General features: G+C 39.4%; 1 long non-coding RNA gene across 1 annotated transcript; it reads right to left on the reverse strand.

The window, feature by feature from the left end:
- Positions 1 to 1,084: 1,084 nt before the first annotated feature.
- LOC110213169 (uncharacterized) lies at positions 1,085 to 14,637 on the reverse strand. Its single transcript, XR_013482797.1, has 2 exons — positions 11,227 to 14,637; positions 1,085 to 3,080 (listed from the first exon to the last, which is right to left on the reverse strand). It is a non-coding gene; the product is annotated as an uncharacterized LOC110213169 (long non-coding RNA).
- Between the last annotated feature and the right edge of the window lie 13,140 nt (positions 14,638 to 27,777).

Consider the following 27,777-nt stretch of genomic DNA (forward strand, 5'->3'; position numbering starts at 1 on the left):
TACTGAGAGGCAGCGAGGTGCCACAGTGAATAGAGTATTTGTCCTTAAGTCAGGAATTTCTGAGTTCAAATCCAGCCTCAGACACTTAGAAGCTGCAAGACCTTGGGCAAGTCATTTAATGACTATTGTTTCAGTTTCCTCAACTCTAAAAGGGAGGCTATTACTAGACTGCATTCCAGGGTTGTTGCAAGGGTCAAATGAGATATTATTCATAAAGCACTTAGCACAGGGCTTGGCACATGGTAAGCACTATGTAAATGCTAGCTATTACTATTATTATTATTACCCTCCAGGAGCTTACATTTTAGAGGGTTGGTAATGAAGTGACAGGACTATTAAGGCCAGAGAAGTAATAGAATATGAATAGTAAAGGTGGGAGGGGGAATATAACGTGAATGTTAAAAGAGCAGAATGCTATAGTCCACAAATTTCATCATTGAAGGTAGATAGATATCAAAGAAGCAATATGGTATAGTGAATAGAGGACCAAACCTTGGAACCAGGAAGAATTGGGTTCAAATCTTACTTCTGACAATTAATGACTGTAGGACCAAGGACAAAACCAGGTGGCGTAGTAGATCAGAGTGCTGGACTTGGAGTCAGCAAGACCTGAGTTGGAGTCCTGACTCTGACATTTACAGCTGTATGAGCTTGGGCAAATGTCTGAAACTCTGTCTGCCCTAGTTTTCTTTGCTATAAAGATGGAACAAGAATAGCCCCTACTTCCGGGAAACCAAAGTCTTTGGGTTCCGGGGGGAGTATGGTTGCAAAGCTGAAACTTAAAGGAATTGACGGAAGGGCACCACCAGGAGTGGAGCCTGCGGCTTAATTTGACTCAACACGGGAAACCTCACCCGGCCCGGACACGGAAAGGATTGACAGATTGATAGCTCTTTCTCGATTGTTGAGAGGCTCAATGGAGATTATACATACATACATGCATACACACACACACTCACACAAATAAAAAAAAGGCTTTGCAAACCTTCTTAGCGCAGTTACCATTATATGTATTATAAGCAGAGAGCCAACAGCTAGGCTGACTTCAGGTAAGGAAAAGAGAGTAATAGAGCTATAACACATGTTATACTTCCTCATCTTTTATTTTTATTATGATTATTTTTCTCTCTGTGTGCTTTATTTTTATTTCACAAATTTTTATTGATGCTTTCTATTTCTTTTATCACCGTAGTTTCCCATGTATTCCTCCCCTTTCTTGACAGTCATGTTTTAAGACAAATAATATTATTTTTAGAGAGAAAAAAATCAGCACAACTGATTGATACATTGAAAAAGTCTGAAAACACGTACAGTGTGTAACAACTGTGGACCTCCTGCCTCTATGAAAGGGTAGTTTGGAGATGTCTTCTCATAGCTCTTTGTTCAAGTCCCACTTGATCTATATAAATTTGTTACATTTATTGTTGGTTTTTTGATATGTCATTCATTTATCTTTCCATTTATACTGCTGTTGTTACTGTGTATATTGTTTTCTTTGCTCTGTTACTACACTCAGCATCAGTTCGTGTAGACTTTTCCATGCTTCTCTGTGTTCATTACACACGCATCATTTCACATAATACAGTAATATTCCATTATATTCATGGAACACAATTTGTTTAGCCATTGCCCAATTGATGGACATCTACTTTGTTTCCAATTTTTAGGTATGGCCATTTTGGCCAAATTGGTTTCTAAATTGTTGTACCATTTCACAACTCTACCAACTCTACCAACAATGTATTAGTGTGCCTAGCTTTCCACAACCCCTTTCACACTGACTGTTACCTTTTTTAAAATAATTTTTTTTTGCCAATTTGCAGGATATGTGGTAAAACCTCCAGTTTGTTTTGAATTTGATTTCTCTTATTATTAATGCTTTAATATATTTCTTCATGTGGTTGTAAATGCATTGAAATTCTTCTTTTGAGAACTGTGTGTTCATATATTTTGACAATTTGTCTATTGGGGAAATCGCTATTATTCTTATATATTAATAGTTTCTATATCTTGGATACCAAGCCCTTATCAGAGAAATATGACACAAAGTTTCCCCCTTCTCTCCCCCCACCGGCCATTTGACCGCTTCCCTTTTTATCCTAGATGCATTAATGTCATTAATATTGTCTGTGCAGAGATGTTTCAGTTTCACTCACCTGTCTTTTAAATACAAATCATAATGTTAATACATATGTATTTTACATTAATATAAACATTCATATACATTATCTCATTTGATCCTCCCAGCACCTTCTTTATTAATCAATGAACCAATGTTTGCTATCGCTAGTTAACTTCTCAGTGCCCTAAGCAATTCTCTAAGAAGGTACAAGTAGACAACCTGCATCAGTGGAGAGAGTTTCCACACTGGGAGTTCCCCAGACCAATGAAACCACAGGTCCAGACCAAAAAAAAAAAGTAAAGAAAGATGAGAGATGAATGAATCCTCTATGGGCTCTAAATTCTCATAGATTAGATGTTGAGCACTATGGGTTGGATAGCAGTCACTTTAAGTCATTTCTATCATTCCCATGATAGTGAATGTGTTGTGCTTGTACCAGTGACAGAAATTTAAGGAAGCTGAAGTCACGAGGAAACCAACCAAGCTGAAGCCTTCCTTAAACTAGGTGCTTGCTTTGAGGAGCTTATTATTTCTCTGTCACAGCTCCCTGTGGCTGAATAGAAGTCCTGTGCAAGCCGAGGGGATATTAATAGATAATGCTGCCACAGTTTAATGTCTGCATGTGCATTTCTCAAATTCTCTGGTGCACAGTATTTTCTTAATCGTACATCTCATTCTTCTTGGTCTTGTGTGATTTGCTGTTGGGTTGGGAGAAGGGCTTCCAGAATGAAATTGTTTGTTCCCAATAGGCAAGATATTTCCAAAAGACAAGGTGTAATGGTGATGCTTTCCTACTTCAAGAATTTGTGATTTTGCTGGTAAAAGGCACTCCCTCCGGTGATGCTGGTCATAGCTCCTTCACAACGTACTAGACAGCCGATCATCACAATGGTTAACCATGATTCCAGAGAAGCCATCGTGGAGAATGCTACCCACCTCCTCACAGAGCAGATGTTCACTAAAAATGTAAAACAAGGCATAGATTTTTGGTCCTGAAAATACGGGAATTTATTTTGCTTGATTATGAGTATTTGTTACAAGAATTCTCTTCTTTTCCCCTCAGCATAAATATGTGGGGGAGGATGATAGTGGGAAAAAGAGAAATTGGGGAATGGCTGAACAAGTTGTGGTATATAATTGTGATGTGCTATAAGAAATAATGAGATTGACTCAAATTCTTAAAATCTGGCCCACTTGCATTAGCAATACAAATGCTTAGTTTCCTTAAGAGTCTGGCCAATATGGTGGGTTCTTAAAATCTCTCCCACCCCTGATCAGTTTTCTAATAAACTTTGTCTTTGGCTGAAAGAAAGCTTGGGTCTAATTCATTTGGGCAGGACCCATGTCTCTTGCTCTCTATATTTGGGGGTCCCAGCACCCGAAACCTCAACAGCCCCTGCTTCACCAGTCTGTACTTTTGTAGAGTTTATTCTGAAAGTAGCAACCTGCCTATGGTCTGCTGAGAATGTAAAATCCAAGGACTCACAACACCAGAAGGACTTCTGAAAGAAATTGCTCTAGGACTCCCAATTATCACTAATTTATTTGAAGCATCATGTACTGAAATAAAAAAAAAAAAGGGCAACCAACCCACTTTTGTGCTAGAGTCCAAGTCACCATGTTGTTTGCAGCTCTTTGAGCTCCAGATACAAAGGGAGAGAGTTGAAAACCTGAAAATGAGGCCCAGACTAGCCCCTGGTGTTAGATTATGCTCATTCTCTTTGCTCGAGAGTCTTTGTTGTTTTACATAGGTGGACATTTGGCATAGGACAATGATCATCTTAATCACTCTAGCAGAGAACTCTCCAAGACACTGGCAAAGCTTGAAGGCTTAAAACAACCAAATGAAGACTTGAGGTGGATGGCAGAGTGTCTCAGAGGCAACATCCATTATAATTGATTAAAATGGAGAAATGGAAGGAACCAAGAAATCAAGAGATTCTATGGATGAATCAGATAAGTAGAAATGGAGTTGAAGCACAAGAAACACAGGTTATTGGCAAGAATTGGAACTTTAAAATCTCACAATTTAAATATGACTTCTTATCCTTCTACTTCACCTTTAACTCTCATTTCCTCTCTTCTCACACATAATAAACCTACTCCTTCCTCTAAAAAAAAATGAGCTCAATGATATTAGAAAAACACGGAAAGACTTGAACAAAATAATGAAGAGTGAAATGAGCAGAACCAAGGAAATGCTGTATATAGTAACAACAATATTGTTTTAAGAACAACTTTAATTGGATAAATAATTTTGACTTGTAAATACCCTAATTAACTATAAAGGACATATGAAGAAAGATGCCACTTGTATCCAGAGAAAGAACTAATAACAGTATGCATAGAATGATTTATATATATATATGTATATATATATATATGTGTGTGTGTGTGTATATCATATATATATGATATACACATATACATACATACACACACACACACACACACACATATATATATATATATAGATATATAAATATGCATATATATACATACACCTATTTGTATCTAATTGTAGCCATCTCTCAGGCAGGGCAGGGAGGGAAGAAAAAAAGAGCAAAAAAAGAAAAGAAAAAAGAGAGAAAATAAGTACTTGTTAACTGAAAAAATTAAGGAAACTTTTAGACAGTAATCAAGAGGTGTCGTGGTGGAAGAATTTAGTGTTCTTTTAGAAACCTGATGATTATCTTTTGTGGATGTAGCTAGGTTGATTCTTGTATGCCTCAGGTAACAGACATACAATACACGACCAGATACATACTTAAAATATTTCCAGCTTAGATATAACATGACTGACCTTATATTCCACTGACATAGCCGTTAAAGACGAGGGTCACCTCCATGCCATGATGAAATATCAGAGGAGAACTTAAGTGGAGAAACAAGCATAGTGTTGGGACTAGTAAATCAAGTATATGTTAAATACTTACTATGTGTCAAGCACTGTGCTAGGTTGGAGTATGTAAGTATAAAGAATGAGCCACTGAGCTTATCTTCTAATGGGGAAGACAACAGGTACATATAAAAACATATAGGTAATATAAAATATAAAGTTAATATAGATACATAAAAGTTAATATAATATAAAGTTAACAAATACAAATACATAAAAAAAGTAGTTAAAGATAAGGTAGTTTGGGAGGGAGGGCATTAGCCATAAGGGAGATCAGATGAGATACTCCATGCAGGAGATGGTACTTGAGTTGCATTTTAAAGAAAGAGTGATTCTGTGAAGGAGGAAGTAAATTTCAGGCATGGGAGATATGTAGTACAAAGACAAAGAGGTGGGTTATGGAGTATCATGTAAGCAGAACAAAGGTCAATTTGGTTAGATAACAGGGGGTAGGAGGGAGAACAATATATCATGAGACTGGAAAGATAGATCTGGGCCAGGTTGTGAAGAGCTTTAAAAGCTAAACAGAGGACTTTAGATTTGATCCTAGAGACAATAGGAAGCCACTTTCCTTGGTTGAGAAAGGGAGTCACACGATCAGATCTGTGCTTAAGGAAAATTGCTTTGGCATCATTGTGTAGGTTGGACTAGAGTGGTGAGAGAGACGAGTCAGGAAGACTAGCTAGGAGGTTGTTGGAATAACCGAGGTGGAGTGATAAGAGACTGACCTAAGGTGGTAGCTGTGTGAGTAGAGAACGGATAGATTTAAGAGATGTTATGAAGGTAGAAACAACACTGTGAGGTGAAGGAGAGTTAACAATCAAGGATAATGCAGAAACTATGAACTGGGGTTACTGGAAGGATTGTGGTGACTTCAGCAGAAATAGGTCAGTCTGGAAGAAGGTGAGTTTGAGTGGGTGGAGATAATGAGTTCAGTTTTGGGCATGGTGGCTTAGGATGTCTCCAGGACAGCTAATTTGAGATGTCAAATAGGCAGTTGGTGATGCAGGATTGAAACTCATGGGAGAGACTGGGACTAATAGATAGATTTGTTAATCATCTATTTAGAGATGTAGTTAAACTCAGGGGAATTGATGAGGTTACCAAGAGAGACTATAGAGGGAGAAGAGAAGAGCATTGTGCCTTACGCTTTACAAACTGCCATGCCTAAAAGTCTGTCTCAACATGTAAAATCATTCCCTCAAGAAGGGGTGTGTATGTGTGTGTGTGTGTGTGTGTGTGTGTGTGTGTGTGTGTGTGTGTGTGTGTGTGTGAGAGAAAGAGAGAGAGAGAGAGAGAGAGAGAGAGAGAGATGCGGTGGGGATGGGGTGTAAAGTGGCTTCCTACTATTTGTAGGATTTAGGAATTTTCTCCATTCTACAAGAGTGCGCCTCCCGTATAATATGAATTCCTATCCACGTTGGAGTTTTGAGGTTTTTTTGCTGTTTGTTTGATTTCACTTGTCACTTAACCTTTTAGATACTGATGATTCTTCATGTGTAAGATGGGGAATTGGAGGAATAAGATGACTTCTAAGGTTCCTATGAACCCTAAATCTATGAGCCTATGAATCTACAATCATATTTCTCACCCACGCGAAACTTCCTTAAACCAACATTACACTGTACAGGTTTATTTTTATGCTGAAATGGAATTAAACTTATTTTTTGAGAATTTCATGTCATTTTTAGGTCTAATTGGAGGAAGCTAGGTGGTGCAGTGGATAGAATGCCAAGCCTGAAGTCAGAAACACTTATCTTCCTGAGTTCAAATCTAGCCTCGAACACTTAATAGTTGTATGACCCTGGGCAGGTTGCTTAACTCTGTTTGCCTCAGTTTCCTCATCTATAAAATGAGCTGAAGAGAAGGAAATGGTAAACCACTCTAGTATATTTGCCAAGACAACCCCAAATGGAGTTGTGAAGAGTTGAACATAAATGAAAAAAAAGCCTAAATGAAAAATTAGAGCCAGGAATTATTTCCCTATGTGTATAAGGTTGCACATAGGAAAATGTGAAATTTTGCTTTTTCCTCTGATGATTGCAGCCACACCTATGGGCTGTAGCTCACCCATACCCTGGATTAATCATTGCTCTTGCCAGAGAGCATATAAAAAGCCCTTGAACAGATCAGATTTTCACTCAGTATCAAGTTCATATGGTGAAATTCTCTTTGCAAGTGCCTTGACTTGACTTACCTGTCTGCATGGATTTCAGAGGTTTGACCATCCTGACTGATATCTGTATTTGCCCTCAACCTGAAGCCTGCCTACCCAGAGTCCTCCTGACTTCCAGTAACTGCATTTCTTAACAAATGCCTGGTTTTTCTGGTTTGGACATCCATCAGTAGCCCTTTTCTCCATCACATAGTTTCGCTGTGATCAGTTCTTTCACTTGGTATCACTCTAGCAAAAGGTGTCTTAGCCATTTTTTCATCAAAGACCCCTTTGGTGAAGGCCTATTGACCCCTAGTCAGAATAATGTTTTTAAATGCATAATATAAAAATATATGCATAATATAAAAGTAATATAAAACAAACACATAAAATTAATGCATAATATAAAATATAGGATTACAAAGGAAATTAATTGTATTGAATGAGTTCTAATTTTTTTTATATGTTCCTGGACAGACCCCAATTTAAAAGTTGCAGCTTAGACTTCACACAGAGAAAGGAAGAGATTTTTTCTCATCCTCTCTCAGTCCCAAGACCTTTGTTCAGCATTCCTACAAACAAATAGGCCCCAAAGGAACCTCCAAAAGACATGGTTGGACAATGCTGGAGACTAAGCCCCCTCCTCTTACTCTCCTTTAACACCATTTTCTTAGTGACTGCCTTCATGTAAAGAGTGTTGGATTGGTTGTGAGTTCAGTACTGAGTTCAAATACTGGTTTTTCAAGTCCCATTAACCTCTATGGACCTCAGTTTCCTCATCTGTAAAATGAGGAGGCTTGGGTAGATAATCATCTAGTGAAAGTCCCTTCTAGTTCTAAGGGAGTCACATGATCAGATCTGTGCTTAAGGAAAATTACTTTGGCATCATTATTTAGGATGATCCTGATAACAGTTTTTTGAAGATTCCTTAGTTGTTTGCAAAGTCATTGTCCTCTTTGACAGAGGCTGGACTGAAGGGGAGAATCCAGGAGCAGGACAAAGATAATTTTCCCCTTCCTAGACAGCAAGACAATGTTAAGGATTATGTTTTATCCATTAGGGATAGCCAAAACAAATAATCTTAAGGCTACATGTACAAAAAAACATATATGTCTGCTTCCCAGAATAAAGCTTAAACATATCCTCTTGGTTTTAGAATTTGGAAATAATTTTCTTAATTGCTTTTTTTTAATTGCTAAGGGGACAATTAAAACCAGAACAATTCACCAACTTGAACTGTACCTTCCCTGGGTAATGTTTCATCTCCAATCACCTTTTGTCAGCTGGTTTGACAAAACCTACTAGGACCTGCTTTGTGCTGTTACCTAGGTAACCCCATCTGTTGCACCATTGGTTAGAATGCCCCAAGGCTACCAATTATACTCCATCCATGTATACTGCCCTTTACAATGTGAGTGCCCTTATTAGACTTAACCTCTAGCTTCTAAGAATCTGTTTCCCACATTTGAAAATTTGCTGTGCCCATTTCTGTTTTTCATGTCTACAATGCTTGAACTATTCCTATGTATGCACAGTAACATTATCTTTTCTTGATCTTGTTAATCAAGTTATTTAGACCCTGCCCTCCCTGCTCTTGCCTTCACAGTTTCTAGTAGTAGTTGTATTTTATTTATAACTGACATGTCTGTTTGTTGTCATATGAGTCCTAAGAAGTAACTCCAGTAATACTTCCATTCTCTTCAATACTTTAGTCTTAGGAATCATTCAGAGGCTGGAAGCTTGTCCCTCTGAAGTGACTAACATGTTAGAAGATTGGAATAGGTTAAAAGAAAGATAATTTAAACCTGCCAGCTCCAGTCGATGTTCACCAGTTTCCTTCTATTTTTTTTTTACCTCTCTGACATCTTAGGGAGTCTGGGTGACGGTGACAGGCTTTCAAAATCTCTGTGTTCCCTATGTGACGTTCATCCATTGTCAAATCTGTTGGTTCCTTTGCGTCCCCCTTTTTAAAGACAGTATGCTTTAGTGGTGCATGGACCTTGGGGGTAGTCACTTAATCTCTTGGTGCGGCTAGGCCCTTGTGTTAGCATAGGTGATATTTTGAGGTCTGCTAAAAACAAAATGTGATAAAAATGTCAAATTAAAAAAGATTTATTGTGAACATAAGCTTTGAATCTTTTGGTGGAGATAGTAGAGTGTAACAGAAAAACTCAGACTTGACCTTGAAGTTGGAAGACCTTTAAATTTCACTGGATCTCCACTTGTGGCAGCTATAATCTCAGCTGCCCTGGGGACTGAGGCTGGTGGGCTCTTAAGTGCAGGAGTTCTGAGCTGCAATAGGGCTAGATAGAGTGTCCACACTAAGTTTGGGATTAATGTGGTGATCCTCTGGGGAATGTGGGCTGGGTGTTGAGTCGGGGATGAGGGTAGAATTGTCAGCATGCCAGCTTGTCTAAGACCTGTGAACTAGCCCAGGCCTGAAAATAGATCAGGTCAAAGTTTCCATACTGACCACAAATGGGATCTAGTCAGTGAGTAGTCCCTGTGCTTCCAGATGGGAGGAACCAGTTTAAAAAACATCTTATTGTGCCTTGGTTTACTCATTTATAAAAAGGGAAATCTATCTCATAGTGCTGCTATGGGGAATTAAATGAGAGAATGCATTTGAAAGCACTTTAGAAATTTAGGTGACTACTACTATAACATAGTACATTAGAATGTATCTGTGAGTGGTCTTAGTTTAAAATCTTTGCTCTTTCAATTATTAGCTATATGAACTTGGGTAAGTCACTTAACCCCTTGACCTCAGTTTCTTTAAAAAATGAAGGGGATGGACTAGATCCCTTCCAATTTTTTCTCCTAACAAATTCCCCCTTTCCCCTTCCCAGATGTATTCTTTATATCACATGTATTCTAATCACATGAAATAGCCTTCCATTGGGTCCTTTCTGAAAAAAAAATATGATGCAGTTCCTATAAATGTACTTCTGTACACTTCTGTAATGGGTTAGATAATTATGATGATAATACATTGGGCTAGATTGTCTCTTCAAAAAGAAATGAAAGCTCACAGCAAGAAAATACAGAAGGCATCTAATTGAACCCATATTTGTGTCTGCATTTCTCTGCATTCTTCTGTCCTTTCCATGACAGAATATGATCTGTGCATGATATAGCAAAGAGTCTCCCCTTAGCCCAGTGCCTTGTATGTAGCAGGTGCTTAATAATTGTTGAGTGAATTGCTCAGTGAGATTCAATCCCATTTCCTTTACTAGAGAAGATTGCTATTGTTTAAGAGCTGAAAGTTATGTAGGGGAGCAGGTGGGGCTGGGTTCTCCATCTCACCTTGGGTTCTCAAGAGCAAAGTACCACGCAGATGTGCTTGGATTTAAGTGAATGTGTTTGTTGTGATCCTGAGTCTTTTTAAAAGCTTGTTCTCTCATTCGAGGGACAAGCATCCTCTTCACCATTTATGAGTGCCTGCTCTCTGTGTTAGCATATGGTAATGTGGGTTTTATAGTCTTCCTGGGCTCCTCTGTCTGCCTACCCTTTAAACGCAGGCTCTCCTTTCAGCAGGCAGCGTGGGGAAGTAGAAAGTGCACTGGACCTTAGCCAGGAAATCTTGGTTCTGGTACTTGCTTTGCCATTAACTAACTGTGACCTTGAACAAGTTAAGTAACTTCACTGGACCTCACTTTCCTTACAAATAATAATAGCTAACATTTATATAGCGCTTACTATGTGCCTAGCACTGTGCTAAGCACTTCAGAATTATTAACTTATTTGAGCCTCACAAGGTCTGGGAGGTAGGTGCTATTTTAACACCCATTTTGCAAATGAGGAAACTGAGGCAAACAGAGTTAAGTGTCTTACCCAGGGTCACATAACTAGTAAGTTTGTGAGGCTGGATTTGAATTCAGGTCTTCCTGGTTCCACGCCCCTCTCTATCCACTGCTCTACTTACCTACATCCTTAAAGGGGATGTATGCGGCATTCAGGAAGGACTAGTACCCCTGGTGTGAGGGCTTGCTGACCCCTTTTCAGGGGTGCTCATCTACCTTTGAGGTCCACCTGTCACCCAACTCTTACCTGTGGCTCCAAGAAGCTGTCTCGTGTTCAGTGGCCACACCCTGGTAAACCATCTTGGCAGATGAACTAAACCAGGTTGTGGCTAACTGACAGGTATCAGATCTGTCAGCGAGCGAGGGGAACGCCTACCCCTGAGCATGTGAAGATGTCTCCCAAATGGGCAAATCAGAACAATTTGTTCCAACAGTCATGAAGATGGCTGAAGTAGGCGCTGTGGAGCTCTTAGTGCTTAATCAGACATCAAAGACGCCAAAGTCATCCACTGCATCCTGGACCATCACTGGTCATCTTGACTTGAGACTGCCGGCTTGCTGAAACCCTGTCTCACTTAAATCCAATCCGTGCACAAGTCAAGACATCGTGATGTTGATCTTCTTTGATAACAAAGGACAAACAACCTCTATAAAAGTAATTATAACCCATACAAGACTTTAGGGTCTACAAAGCATGTTCCCTATGAGATAGGCAGTATGTTATTACCCCATATCACAGATGAGGAAACTGAGGCTCTGAGAAGTGAAGTGATGTGTCCATGATCAGACACCTTGAAAGGATCTGAGGTGGTATTTGAACTCTGGTTGGCTGCCCTCTAAGGCCAAGTCAAGACACTGAAACCTCAACCACTCTGCCAGTGCTACCTCTCCATAGATGTTTTCATTAGTGCCTTCTCTTCTGAATATTCTATGATTCTATCCTGAAACAACATTCGATGATTATCTAATGATTTTCATGTGCAGTAAAAGTGGTAGATACTTAGAGTGGGAAGTGAAAAAAAATCATGGGGTGAGGAATTAGGGGATGGGAAGGAGAAAACCATTTGATTCTGACCTTTACATTTTGGGTTCAAATATCTGGTATGCAGTGATTTATCTGGGGCTTTTGTGTTATCCTCATTTAAGGAAACTGAGGCAGACAGAGGTTAAGTGACTTGCCCTGGGTCACATATCTAGTAAGTGTCTGAGGCTGGATTTGAAATCAGGTCTTCCTGACTCCAGGCCAAGTGCTTTATTCCCTTGAGCCACCTAGCTGCCTCATAGGGAACAGCCTGTTCAAAGGCACGAAGAGAAACTAGGTACAGGAATCAACCAGCAGGCCAGTGTTTTGAGCAGAGGAGTGACATTATTACACTTGTGCTTTAGGAATATCAAGTTGGCAGCTGTGTAGAAGATACATTGGAAAGGAAAGAGACTCAGGAAGGGAAACCAGATAGGAGGCTATTGTGATCGTCTGGGTAAGGAATGATGAGGGCCTGAACCACGGTGGTAGCTGTGTGAAGTGAAAAGAAGGGGATGGATATGAGAAATGCTGGATGGGCAGAACTGACCAGACTTAGTAATTTATTGGATATATAAGGAAGGTGAGGCGGGCGAAGGGTTGTGTATTCAGATTGTAAATCTGAGTGACTGGAAGGAGAGTGATGCTTTTGATAGAAATAGGGCAGTAAGGAAGTAGAATGAGTTTTTGGGAAAAGACTATGAGTTCTGTTTTGGATATGTTGAGTATAAGATTTCTAAAGGACATCTAGTTGGAAATGTCTGATAGATGTTTGGTGATACTAGACTGGAGGTTGGGAGAAACGGGATGATGTATACATTGGGAGCCATCAGCATAGAGATATTCATTAAACTCATGGGAGCTGATGGGATCAATGGGACAGAACTTTTAGAGAGAGAAAAGAAGGCATTCTAGGAAAGGGACTTGGGACTGCACCTCTGCTAAATAGTTGGACTGAAGACGGTGATCCCTAAGGGAGACTAGGAAGAAGTGGTCAAATCCATAGGAAGAAAAGCAAGAGGTCTGTGTGCCAAAAACCAGAGAATAGAGCATGTGTCCAGGAAGAGAGGATTGGTTGTTGGCCTTTATTCTCGAACAGGTCCGAAGTGGCATAACTCTATGCTAGAGTCGGGTTATACACTGTAACTTGTGGCTGATCAGAAGAACACGAGCTCAGAATGTTCTACCACAGGTTGGGCACAAATAGTCCACGTGAAATTTTGGGGTGGATTCTCTGAATTTGCACATCTCCTGGTTCTTTTGAGCTACTTCAATTCTGCTTTGCTCATAGAGCACAGCACCTTCTCTGATGTGGGCACGCCATGCTCAGCGGTCCTGTGCCAGTGTCTCCCATGTCACACAATCAATTCCAAAGCTCTTAAGTGATACCTTGAGGGCGTCCTTGTATCACTTCTTCTGTCCACGATGTGAATGCTCGCCCTGTGTGAGTTTTCCATAAAACAGTCTTTTTGGCAAGGAGGATAAGGTGTTCAATTATGTCAAATGCTGCATATTGGTGAAGAAGCATGAGAATTGAGAAAAAGCCAATGGATATGGTAATGAAGAGATCATTGCTATCTTTAGGAAGAACAGTTTCAGGTGAAAGACATGATCAGAAGCCAGATCAAAAGTGGCTGGGGAGTGAATGCCAAGAGAGGAAACGGAGATGGTGAGCACAGGCAGCTTTTTCTAGGAGTTTATGTGTGAAGGGGAGAAGAGATATGTGATAATAACTTTAAGAGGAGCATGTATAGCTGCCAGGGAAGGAGACACTAGATAGGTAGGGACTGACCCTTTATCAATCAACACACATTTATTAAGCTTGTTCCATGTACTGGGGTTACATATACAATAAATTAAATAATTCCTCATCTCAAGGATCTTATACTCGAAAAAGTGAGAGATGATATGGTTGTGAGGGAAATCTGTTGGAGAAGATGGGAAAAGATGAGATTAAGGATACAAGTAGAGAGGTTGGCCTTGGTGAGAAGAAGGACCATTTTTTTTTGTCAGAGGCTGGAGTAAAGGAGAAGAGGATGGGGAATAATATCAAAGGGTTTGAGATGTAGAGTAGGGGAGAAGAAAGGCCAAATTTTCTTGGTAAAGTATGAGATGAGGACCTCTGATGAGAGGTTGGGAAAGGGTGGTGTAGGAGTCTTGATGAGAGAGGAGGTTTGGGATGAATAGTCTAGGAAAGCATCCAGGGTAGAGGGACTGGAACAAGGGTGGGGAACTTGCAGCCTCAAGGCTACATGTGGCCCTGTAGGTCCTCAAGTGCAGCTCTTTGACTGAATCCAATTTTTACAGAACAAATACTTTTATTAAGGGGATTAAGGGATCCAATTTTTACAGAACAAATGCTTTTATTAAGGGGATTAAGGGATCCAATTTTTACAGAACAAATGTTTTTATTAAGGGGATTTATTCTGTGAAGTTTGGATTCAAGTGGCTGCCCTTGAGGACCTAGAGGGCCACATGTGGCCTGGAGGCTGCAGGTTTCCCATCCCTGCTGAAGCCTGAACTGAAAGTGGAGAAAAGGAAAAGAAACATTTGATTTTGGTTCCCAGTGAGTAAGGACAGCTTAGCAAATACAGAAAGATATTTTAAAGCATTGATAAGTGTAAGATTTATATTCCAGGAAGCACCTATTAACACTAATGGAAGTTATTTGTATTATTCTCTGGCAAATAATGGGAGAACAGACCCCAAAGAAACGAGCAAGGATGCATAATTCTTCCTTAAACTGCTTGATTCTCAAGAGTTTGTGGTAAAGTATCTTCAATTTCCCAGTGATGACACTTTGTTCCAATGAACAGAGAGAAAAGGAAATTGTTTTTGAAGGAGACTAAAGGAAATTCAATGTATTTGTCAAAGGAGCTGCATTGTTAATAGAGCTAGTTCAAGCATGAGAATGAGCTCTGAAAGCTTTTTAGTACTAATTGCACTGTGATCTTTTTTGTTACCTTAAAAGTCTCAGAAGATACTGATATATTAAAGAGGTCAGACATGGCCACAAGGTGTCTGAAATCTGACAAGCAGTGAAAGGAGGAGGGGAAAAAAGCCTTAGGTAAGAAAGGAGTGGAAGTTGGACTTCCTCATCGGACCTTCTCACCCTCAACAGCTGAGGAACCTTCTGTTTGCATAAGCGCTTTGGCCAAGGATGTATCAAATAGAACTGATCCCTTAATCATGAGCCTTGAGAACTTCAGAAAAAGACTGGAACAATTATAAAGCCTCACTCAGATGCCCACCAATGAGGGATCCTCCTTATGCAGAACACAGGTGCCAAAAATAGGTTGCCATCATCTTTAGCCATGAGAATTAGCAGCAAGAAAGACATGCAATTGAGGAGGTTGGTTCCAGCAAGTATATATAAGACAAGGGGAAATTTACAATGATCAGCAAAGAATACACTGTGTCACTTGTCTGCCAGCATAAAATAACCAGTGTTTACCTAACAGAGGAAAAAGAGCTCTCTGGCTTTCCACTGAAAGAATAGAAGATGGACTTCAAAGGATAGGAAACAGGAACAAGAATTCTAGGATATGACAGAGAGTCCTACCTTGAGTCAGAAAGTTGGAAAGTGGAAATATGACTTATGGTGGTAGGGAAACTCACGAAGGCAGAGTTGTATTCTTTAAGTAGAAAACAGCTTTGAATGCTCCAAGGAATAATGATGAAGGTCCAGTTTCCACCAGGTGGAAGGTCTTCCAGCCCTTATCAGAGCAGAAAGTGATAAATTGTGGTAGTTGGTAATTCCTTGCTGACATGTTGGTCTGCCATGAACAGTGAGAAAACACAAGACCTGTTCTATTCTGACACGATAAAACACTCTGTGTTTTAAGTGTATGGTCCAGTGAATGCCTTCCTTAAACAGCAGCTCCAGAGTACACAATAAGCCTTTCATATGCAGAAGAATGTTCAGTAATTACAGGTAGAGCTGGCCATGGAGTTTCATTCCCCATTGTCTTAAGAGCAGGTTGGGCAATCCCATATGCTCTTCGGAGAGTCTCTTCCCCTCCACAAAGAAGGCTTCTCATCTGAGGGTGCTTACCTTTGCCACAGGTTATTTACAAGGCAGAGAGAATTCCACATCTAGAAACACAGACTGCATCTTTGGGTTCCCTGGCTGTTAGAGAGGAACTTTGTCTTGCCAGGGACCAGGCCTCTGTGCCACTTCCTGGTCTGTGCTATAATAATGCTGCTAACTCATACCCCCTCCTCCCTTCTTTTCATTTCCCCTTTAAGTGTTTACTTCCCCTATTAAGCTTCTTGTGTGCTAGGATTTATTTGTTTTTACTTAGCACAGTGCCCTGAACATAGAAATAAGTGATCTATCTATCTATCTATCTATCTATCTATCTATCTATCTATCTATCTGGCAGTGAGGTGACTCAGTGAATTACAGTGCTGGGCCTGGAATCGGGAAGACCTGAGTTAAAATATAATCTCAGATACTTACTAGCTGTGTGACCGTAGGTAAGTCACTCAACCACTATTTACCTCAGGTACCTCAACTGTAAAATGGGGATAATAACAGTACCTGCCTCAAAGGGTCGTTGCGGGGTCAAACGAGGTCAGATTAGAAAGTGCTTAGAACTGTGCCTGGAATCGTAGTAGGTGCTATCCATATCCACATCCCTCTATCTCTATCTCCATCCCTACCTCCATCTCTGCCTCCATCTCTGCCTCCATCTCCATCTCTACCTCCATCTCTACCTCTATCTCCATCTCTATCTCCATCTCTATCTCCATCTCTACCTCTATCTCTGCCTCCATCTCTGCCTCCATCTCTATCTGTCTCTGTCTCTATCTCTATCTCTATCTCTATCCCTAACCCTATCCCTATGCCTGTGTCCATATCTATATATCCGTATTCATATCTATATCCTTATTCTTATCTTCTTATCTTCTTATCTTATCAATCTAATCTAATCCAATTGAAGTTTACCTAATCTGATCTGATCTAATCTTATCCAATACAATTTAATCTAATTATCTCTTCCCAGCTGCACCTTGTTTATCAATTTTCCATTTATTACACTTGCTTCTTGGTTCATGCATCCAGGATGTGGTCAATTTGAAAAGCTTCTTCAGACCTGGTGATCACTAACTACTGCTGGTAATTTATTTGGGGACAAGTGATACAGTCAAAAGAAATCTGAGAAGCATTGTTAGCGATTATAAAGTTCTGAATAAGGCATTAAAGACCTTAAGGGCATTGGTGGCACTTTCAATGCTGCTGCTGATTCAAGTTAGGAGCTTCCAAAGAGAAAAGATTTGAGAAGAATCTTTATAAATGTTTATAAATAGGTAGCGTCTGAGAATGGGATTTGGATTTCTGGACCATGGGGAAAGAAACCTCAGGCAGAACTTTTGGATACAGTTGCTGAAGAGGGAGGGAAGTGGACAGTACTAGGCAGGGATGGGAAGAAGAGGTGAACGAGGTGAGGTGGAGGAAAGAGTGATTTAATAGTGTCCTACTTTAACTATTCTTGCTAGGTAGGTCCTGAGCTTCCTTGAAGGAGTATTGTCAACACCCTTTAAATTTGGGTGCCCTTAGGTAGAATTCTAGTCACCCTGCCCTAGACAGAAAGGGTCTGCCTAGGAAGTATAGTAGGTATAATGCTGAACTTGGAAGTCCAGCGCTCATGTCCTATGCTCATGTCCCTGCCCCCTGGACAATTACTAACTGTGTGACCTGGGCAAGTCACCTAAGCTCTTGAAGTTTCAGTTTTCTCATTTGTAAAATAAAAAAAATAGTAGCAGCATCTATCCTACAGGGCTGTGTTAAAACAAAATGAGATAATACACATACATGCTTAAACTGCTTTGTAAACCTTAAAACACCATACAGATGTTATCTATTAGATTATTATCATTATTATTAATAATAACACACTTCTATCAGGATATGATTAGCAGAGAAATCTGGTATAAGTTGGTATATTCCTAGTCTTAGAATAATAGAATGTTAATGCTAGAAGGAATGTCAGAATAGATTATCTTCTAAGATCTCCTGTTCCCCTGTATCTCTTCAACACCCACATGGATGAGATCACACGTCCATTAAAGGACTTAAACATGAGAAAGGACCTTAGAGATGATCTAGTGTGAAGATGGGCATATTAGGCCCCTTCCCTTCAAGAGAAGGAAATAAGTGTCTGAGGCCAAATTTGAACTCCTAGCCCAGTGTCACTTAGCTGTCTTATCAGGTGATATGATTTATCTGATATCACAAAGTTCTTGCAGAGGTGGGACCTGAATGCAGGTGATCCATCATATTCCACTACATTAAATTACCTCCTCTTTTCATGCTCACTATCCCGGAGAGTTCTTGTCTCCCTCATAAATAGGTGATACATACACAGTAAGTTTCTTTACTGGCACAGGAATGCCAGAAGTTTTATTTTAATTTAATTCTTTTGTTTCAAGAAAACCTGTTTTTTAAATTTTGAGACTAGGCCTTTTTTCCCCCCAGATTGGAAGTGCCCTGGCCAAACATGGGTTTAACCTCATTGCCGGTCTCTGGAAGCTTTGTCTTCTTCTATTTCTGACCTGGTATACACTTCTTTTCTCAGTCTTGTGGTCCTCCTGTCCACACTCACCATATTGATACCACATTTAGTGTGTATACAAATTAGTTTTAACTCTATTGCAGCTCAAAACTCCAGAGCTCAAGTGATCCATTAGCCTTAGCTTCCCTCAATAGCAGGGATTATTGACAGGTGCCACCCCACACATCAAGAAAGGATTCTTCAAAAGAGCTTTGTCTTTTTTTTTCTCTCTCTAGGTAGTTGTATATTCTGAACATGCAAAACAAAACACATTTTAAACACAGTTATAGGGGGTCAGTTCTTCCTAGAGAGAAAGAAGAAGAAATTTGAGGGATGTTTAACATATAGCATGACTTTTCAATGAACTGGCAAGCATGAAACTTTGTCTAAACCTCTTTTATATTTTAACAATTGATTTAGAAAGCTTTAAATTGCAGATAAACTGGAAATGATTCCTTTTTCCAAGCCTACCATGAGAGACCTAGAGCTGATAGATGATGTGCGCTTGAAATGATTTGTTTCCATTGTATGAACACTCAGGAATGTCAAGTTTTTCTGCTTCATAGGAATGAGCAGTATGAAAGGAAAGGATGAGAGATCAAGAAAAATTAATAACTTATCACCTGTGAAATTGTACTTTTGCAAATCTTGCCTATATATTAGTAGTCTTTTACATTTAGACTTCAACTGGTTGTCTCTCTCCCTCCCTTCTCCTCACATCTTTTCACTTTTTTGTTCAACCTCAACATCACCATCATTTCTCATTGTATAATCATCATTAGCAATATTCCTCAGCATTAGAGTCAAGGTGTCTTGGGTTCAAATCTGGTGTTTGACACTTAATAGCCGTGTAACCATAGCAAGACATTTCACTACTCTAACTCTCAGGAAACTCTTAGGGATTTACCTGCTCAATCACAATTTTTCTCCCTTTGTCCCCTCCATTCCTCTCCCCAAGAAATTCTGACACTGAGAATTCCATGGAGAACTTTCACATATTCCTGTAGTACTCCTTAGTCCCATATTCTTTCTTTACTAATATTGGAGAGAGATGTGATAGTTGTCAATAGTAGTGAAAGTCCAGGAAAGTCCTGAAGATCAGGAGAAAAGCTCAGGAAGAAATGACAGAAATTGAATTGTCTCTATAAAAACTTAAGAAGAGTAAGGTTCTTTTCCTTTAAGGGAAAGAATAAATGAACAAAAGTCATCTATTAAGCATTTATTTTGTATGTAACACTATATACTAAGTACTGAGGCTATAAATATGAAGGCAAGGTGGGTCCTGCCCTCAAGGAGCTTATATTCTAATATGGGGACACTGAGAAAGTAGTCAGTTGAACAGTATGGAAAAGATAAGTTTTTGTTCAAGGAAAAGATTAGATAGGAACTTCAAGAAACCACAGGAACATAGACTTAAAGCTGAGAAGACATTTGAGGCCACTGAATGCAACTTTCTCATTTTACAAATGGGAAAATAGAAGCACAAAGGTTAAGTGTTTTACTCAGGGCACACAGCTAGGATTTGAATTTCAGTCTTCCTCTTTCTAAGTTCAGCATTCTCACCAGTCACTACTTACCAGAGGGAGAGTTAAGTAAATAACACTAACAGCCAGCATTTCTAGAGTGGTTTTTCATTCAGTCTTCACAACAACCCTGCTGCAATAAGCACTACTGTCTCATTAGTGGCCCATATTCTTATCCAAAAGGCATGCAAAAGAGCATGATAGCAGAGAGGGTGGCTCATACTTCTTGGGTCCCAAACTTTGATAGATAACTAATAATGCAGCTGAAGAGGAGATAGCAAATCATCATTCTTTTTAGCTTCATCTCCCATAGGGTTTTTAGCCCCCAAACACTAGCCATTTCCAAAAGATAGCCCTGAAACTTTCTGAAAAGACAGGCTCATCATCTAGAAATGCAGAATCACAGTCCATATGCCAGACCACATGCATCGTAAGACATGCTACTTCTGAAAGGCAACAGAGACTTCCAAATTCAGAACCCACAGGGACAGCTGGTGTCTTAGAACTTTCCATTTTCTCCTGGCAGCTATTTCAGCCTCTTTTTTCCCACCTTTGTCCCCAGTCTGTATTTCATTCTCAGTCCCCCCCCCCCCAATTTTAACACTCCTCCTCAATGTTGTTGTGTCACTGGGAGGTGACTGTTCTGTAGATACCAGTTACCTCATTCTAGCACTTAGACCATTTTCCTTCTGGAAAAGGAGTACAGGGAGGAGGCTTTGAAATAACATGGTAAATACAGCAATCAACTTCTGCTAATTTTGTGGTTCCTAATGCTGCTTCCAAAGTCATCAATGAGGAGGCACTGTGTAAAAGCAAGGGTGTCAAACACATGATCACAGCTGCAGCACTCTGGAGTGTGGTCTGAACCAGATTAAAATGTAATTGGGAAATAGTTAACAATATAAATACAAATACTTAGAACACTGACAATGTTAATATGTGGTTTTCTAAGTCAAAATGTGATTTTTCAGAGATCCATTCTTGTTGCTGAGTCATTTCAGTCCTGTCCAACTCTTGGTGACCCCATTTGGGGTTTTCTTGGCAAAAATACTAGCATGGTTTGCCATTTTTTCCACATGAGGAAACTGAGGCAACTAGGGTTAAGTGACTTGCCTAGGGCCACACAGCTAATAAGTGTCTGAGGTCAGATTTGAATTCACAAAGTTAAATCTTCCTGACTCCCGGATTCTATCCACTGCACCAACCAGCTGCCCCCTTATGTATAGTTTGGTGAGGTTCTTTATAGTAATCCTTAAGTGTAGGTTAGTAGCCTCTGTTTCTCTTTGAGTTTGACACCACTGATGTAAACTGCCTGTAGAGTCAGAGAACCTCATATTAAATACTTTGACTAATGCCTCCTACATGCTTAAATTTGAGCAAGTCACTTAACTGCCCTGGGTCTCAGTTTCCTTGTATGTAAATTTTTGGGTCTAGAGCCAGAGGACCTGGATTTCCAACCTTTCTCTGCCACTTATCACCTTTAGGATCTTGACCAAGTTTTTAAAAATTTCTCTGGGCCTCAGTTTCCTCATCTGTAAAATGAGGGAATTGGACTAGATCTGTGATCTCTAGGCTTTCTTGGTCCTATGTCCCATCAGTAAAATAAATGAATAAATGAATGAATGAATGAATGAATGAATGAACAAACAAATGAATGAATGATTAAATGATTAAGTGACCTCTGAGGTCATAACTTAAAATCTAGGAGGTTCTAATTTGACTAGTTATACATGACAAAAAACATAATCATAGTGGAGGGATCACACTAGGCGATCATGTTCATAGACAGATATGACCGCCGCCTTCCAGCTACAAGACAGATAAATAAGATAGCCGTTGAACTGTCTGCAGGCTGCATGCAGTGTTGAAAATAGAGGCTGGACGTTTGCTGACAACTTGCCTCTGAATTGTTGATCTAGTTAATTGCATTGACAGAAAGAAGAAAAAAAAGGTGGTGGCCAGACTGGAAATATTTTCATATATAATATTTTAAGTACAAAAAACATTATGAATTAGGTCCTCACTGCTTCATAATTTGTCCCAGAGTTGAGTCAGGGGCTGGGCTGATATTTTCTTTTGCCTTATTAAAAAATTATCTGCCTAGCTAAGAAAATGAATGATAGAAGGAAGGTAGTTGGTGGGGTTGTATTGAATCAATACACAAGTCAACAGCATTTCTTTAGGACCTGCTCTGTTTCAGGCACTACGCTAAATTCAAGGACAAGAAAAAAAAATGAAAATGGTCCCTGCCCTCAAGGAGCTTACATTCTATCAAAAGAGATACGATATGCAAATATAAGTATATACAAAGTAAGTTCACTTAGTAAGGGTACTGACTGCTTCTAAGTGCTTTAGAAGTCATTATTTAGAGATGAATAACAAAAATAGTATCTCCATAAAAGTTCTATCCTAATGCTTCATTATGGCATTGTTGAAAGACTAGACCTAAGACTTGACCAGGAGAGAGGATCTATGTTTGTTCCTTTAAGAAGACTTTCCCATTGGGAAAACTTCAGATGACACAAAAATCTTTTAAGAAGTTGCCCACTAAGTCATTTTATGGCCTAAAGGGCAATGTTCAATAGGAAAATAGAGTTGGCAGTTACTTATTCGTGAAATTGTCTCAGTAGTATGAGTTAATAATAATGCAGAGGAAGATAGAGGCTGGCTGCCACGTGCACCTGAGAATTCCCAATGGGTCACACCAAATTGTTGTTAATAGCTTTGGGCTAAGATTGTAACTAAATTTTGCTACTCTAGAAGTAGGATACTTTCCAATAATGTTCAGTTGGATAAAGAGATTGAATTAAGATGGTGTGGGCACCTTTAGAAAGACTAGCAAGTAAGACGCTGCAGTAATAGAGTTCAATTGTATATGAAAATTAAAACCTGCAGCACTGTAGTTCTGTCCTGCACCATCTACTGATGGCATCATCAGGACTTAGAAGAGAAAGGAAAAAGCACTGACTAAATGTGTACTATGTGCCAGACACTGTTAGGCACTATTCAGATATTATTCCATTTGGTCCTCAAAGCAACCCTGTGAAATAGACGCTATTACCTCATTTTACAGTTGAGGACACTGAGGTTTTCAGAGATGAAATGACTTTCCCAGGGTCCCACAACTAGTAACTGTCCAAGACATTAGGGAAATTGCCTTAGCACTACCAATGAATGCTTTTTATTGGAAAACCAAGAGCAGTACAGCCCCCGGTATTGAGTATATGTTTGGTAGCTAGGGATACCTAGGGATGCCCAATGTACCTTTCAAGGCAGAATCCTAGTACAGATTTAGGCCTGAGAGAAACATCAAAGATTATTTAATCAAAATACCGTAATTTTACAGGAGAGTAAACTGATGTCTAGAGAGGATTTAACTTGATCATGGACTTTGAACTGGAAGGAGTCTTGGAGGACGTTAGTCTATCCCCCTTGTTTTAGAAATGGGGAAAGTGAAACCAGAAGGATAATCATGTGACTTGCCCAAAATCACACAGGCAATCAAAAAAACCCAAAAAAACTAAGGTCTAGAGAGGTTAAGTGATTTACCCATGTCCATACAATTGAACCCTCTGACTTCGTATCTGGTACTCTTTGTACAATAGGGTATTAAGAGAATGGATGACCACTTATTTCCAAGTAATTCTTACACAATGAATTCACAGTTTGTAAATGAGCACAATGGTGGCCAATGGAAAATATCTAAGTCTAAAAATTAGTCCAACACAGTGAGATAACAATGAGGGCAATTCTTGATTTTCAGGAATGACTGTGGAACTGGGCATCCTTGTGGGTAACTTGCTTTAACTGAGGGTATTTTCTTTTGGCCTAGACCTGTCATATCATAGGAGAAGGGCATTTCCCTACAGGAAATTCATGCTAATCAGCAAATATTCTGCAACTTTTAGTTTGAGAATAAAGATTCTTAACTCTTTTGGTGTGTCATGGACCCCATTGGGTGTCTGGTGAATTCTGTGCTCCACTTCTCAGATTGTTTAAAAATTAATGCAACAAAATACATAGGATTATGAAGGAAACCAACAGTCATAGAAATGTTAAAAAAAAATCAAGTTCATGGATCCCAAGTTAAGAACCTCTGAAAGAATTGCTGAGGGCACTGAGAAGTTGTGACTTGCCCACAGTCACATAGCTAATATATGTTGAAGGTAGGATTTGAACCCAGGCTATCCTGACCCTAAGGCTGGTCCTCTATTTACTACAGAATAGTAGATAACCCAATCAGAGTTTATATCTCTCCTCTCTTTCCTCTCAGACTCACATGGCATTTTTGTACTATTACTTCCTCAGTCACTTTTCAAGTAATGTTTTATGGAAGAGTCAGTCCTATTTTTGTCTTATTCTTTTACTTGACTGTAGGCTTCATGAGAGCAGGAACTGAGTCTTTTCTAAATTTTGCATTTTCCCTCAAATCTAGCACCGTGCTTCAAAATCAGTGTTTGTTGTATGAATGGATTCTGGCTAATGAAAGGCATTGAGGATAAATTACCATGACCACCTAGACAAGATGGCAAATAGCAGCAGTCAGAAGTGTATAGGTCTTTAAGCTGGACCCTTCTTCATACCTGAAGAGAAGGACCTTTAAAAACAGGACATACTTAAAAAAAAAAAGAAAAAAAGAGAAACTGTCATGTAAGATATTTTACAGGAAGAAAAGAGTCAGAAATCCCTTGGTAGGAGGAAACAAAAGGTTAAAAATATTTTGACTTTAGCCAATTCAATTAGAAAAGACAGAAACACAAGAAGTCAACTTCCTGCTGGGTACCCAAAGGCATGAGGAAAACATCATCCTTAAGACTACTGGATAATCCAAAAAGAAAATAGATAGAAATGCAAAGATCAGGTCAATTGAAATGCCATTATCGTTTATCAAGATGATGAGGGAGCCTCTTTTCTAACTCAGAAATGGATGATATAGGCACCTGGGGCAATGGAGAAAACAAATAGTCTGAAAATGATGCAAGAAATAACGGTTGTAATATCTTACATTTATGTGGTGCTTTTTGGTTTCCAAGGCATGCTTGCAAACCTTATCCCCTTCAATCTTGCTTGATTTTGCCTGGAGCCAGGCCTCCACACCACTGTCTGGCCATTTCAATGTGATGCTGCCTACACTTTGGATATCCTCCTCCTATCCCTTCCCCTGAAATTTTGGACTCTGTTCTTGGGATGCCAGGCTCTGATATATTAGGTTTTATTTCATCTTAGAACCAGGCTTACACTCCACTTTTCCCCATCCTTACTCCTATTTACAGCCTCCCTTTTTGTGTTGTCTACCTCCATTAGAATGTAAGCTCCTTGAGGGCAAGGATTGTCTTGTTTGGTTAGCATGCTGCCTCGAACATAGAAAAGGCTTAATAAATGGTCCGTCTGTCTATTTCTCTATTTATCTACCTACCTGTCTATCTGTTTACCTATATATCTCTATTTGTCTGTCTATCTGTCTGCCTCCTCTCTCTCTCTCTCTCTCTCTCTCTCTCTCTCTCTCTCTCTCTCTCTCTTTCTCTCCCTGTCTGCCTATCTCTCTATCTATCTATCTGCCTATCTGTCTGTCTTTCTACTTCTGTGACCTTAGGCATCACTTAACCTGTTTGGGCTTTCATTTCCTCCAGTGTAAAATGAGGGATTCGGGCTAGATGACATCTAAGATCCCATGTAGCTCAGCATCTGCAATTCTGTGAGCCTCCAGGTTCAAGTGCTAGCAGAGGGAATTAGGACAAATGGCTCCTGTAAAGTGTGTGAATGGGATTGCAAATCACAGACTGACTTATTTAGTCATTACTTCACAATGCAAAGGATCACAGTGGAATAAGGCGGTCTCTTTGATTTGCTTCTTTCTCCTTCACTTGGGTTTTGTCAGAGGCCACTTTGATTTAGAAGTTAAACAAAGTCTATTGACTGGTTGCAACATGACGAATGAAACATTATCATTGAAAATCAAAGTTGCTCTACTGCAACCAGAATGGGGTGTTTCTGAACCCTTTTCTTGATGACCATTAAACTGAAGTGAAATATGTGTCCATATCCTACAGACTGCTCCTAACAGTAGATGAAGCTTAGAAAAGAAAGGCAAGATCCTAAAAATTTCAAGATATCATTAAAGTCATTGGAAATTGGGTTCCTACAATCATAATTGCAGAACAATTGCAATGTTAAAAAACATTCTAGAGACAAAGCAGATACAAACACAGCATTGAGCCATATGCTCTCGTTGTATATGATGTAGGGACTTTCTGTTCTCTTTGTGCTGTTCTCAGATGGAGTTTTGCTTTCCTGCTTCTCTGGGATGCCAGACGACATGTTGAAGAAACAGAAGGACAAGGGTTCCAGGAGACCGAGACTCAATTGTAGAGAACCTAGTCATCTTTCTATTTAGATTTGGTGCAGAGACTATATTACTTTTGTCCTTTGAATCCTCCATAGTGAAAGTCAATGACATAGTAAGTAGTGTTGTCTTAAAGCTAAGGAGACCTTAGCTGAGTTCTCCCTTGACACATTTGCTGTGTGACCCTTGGCAAGTCATTTAATTTCTCAGGGCTCTAGTTAACATCCTGAGACTATAATTAATAAAATAAAGGAATATTTGCAAAGAGCTTAGCTTAGCATATTGCCTGGCATATAGTATGCACTACATAATTGTTAACTATTATTACATTATTGTTAATTGGCAGAGAAGATACTAAACTGCCTTGATAGTTCCCTTATGTTCCCTACCTTCTATAATGACTAAAGACAATAACCTGCATTTATATATGGATTTAAAGTTTGCAAAATTCTTCATCTAAGTGAACATACTTGTCTTAGGATAACCTTTGAGGGAAATACTACTATTCCCATTTACAGACGAGGAACTTGAGACTCATGTAGGCACAGTCACTTGCCTATAGTCACACAGATAGTAAGAGTCATTGGCAGTATTTGAATACAGGTCTTCCTGACTCTGAGTTCTATTCTGTGCACATTGTGTTGCTTTTTTGTAGTTCTGGGTACATAGCAGGCACTCAGTTAGTCTTTGTTGAATTTAATTGCTGAATGATCAGCAGATTCCCCAGTGAAGACATGGATTCCTTCCTCCTGGAGATTCTTTGCCTAGTAAAGTCCCACCTTGGAACCAATCATCTCCAACCAGGAGACTCTATCCTGGCTAATGAATGTTGGATTCCATGGAGAATGCTTCCCCCACTTGCCAAGTGACTTCACTATTCATTTTGTTTCTAATTAAGTGGCAAGATGGCATAGTGGATAGAGTACTGCATCTGGAGTTGGAAAAGCCTAAGTTCAAATCCAGACTCATATACTAGCTGTGTGATCTTGTTCAAATTCCTTCACCCATCTGAGCCTCAGTTTCTGTATCTTAAAATAGGGTCATAATAGCATCTACCTCACAGGGTTGGTACGAGGATCAAATGAGATAATTATATACATACATACATACATACATACATACATACATACATACATATATATATATATATATTTCTGCAAAATTTAATGTGCTGCATAAATACTAGCCGTTAATAATTGACATTCACTGAAAATGGGTAGTTCTAGTGATTAACTCTATGAGCTCATAGGGGAGAGATCAGTTTTGCTTGACTCATGTGGAAAAAACTTCGAAGGAGAAAGAAGGAAACAAACTTTTATTAAGTGTCTACTAGGTGCCAGAAATTGTGCTAAAT

Source organism: Phascolarctos cinereus, unplaced genomic scaffold, assembly GCF_003287225.1.
Source record: "Phascolarctos cinereus isolate Bilbo 61053 unplaced genomic scaffold, phaCin_HiC Scaffold_1;HRSCAF=81, whole genome shotgun sequence".
Lineage (NCBI taxonomy): Eukaryota > Metazoa > Chordata > Mammalia > Diprotodontia > Phascolarctidae > Phascolarctos > Phascolarctos cinereus.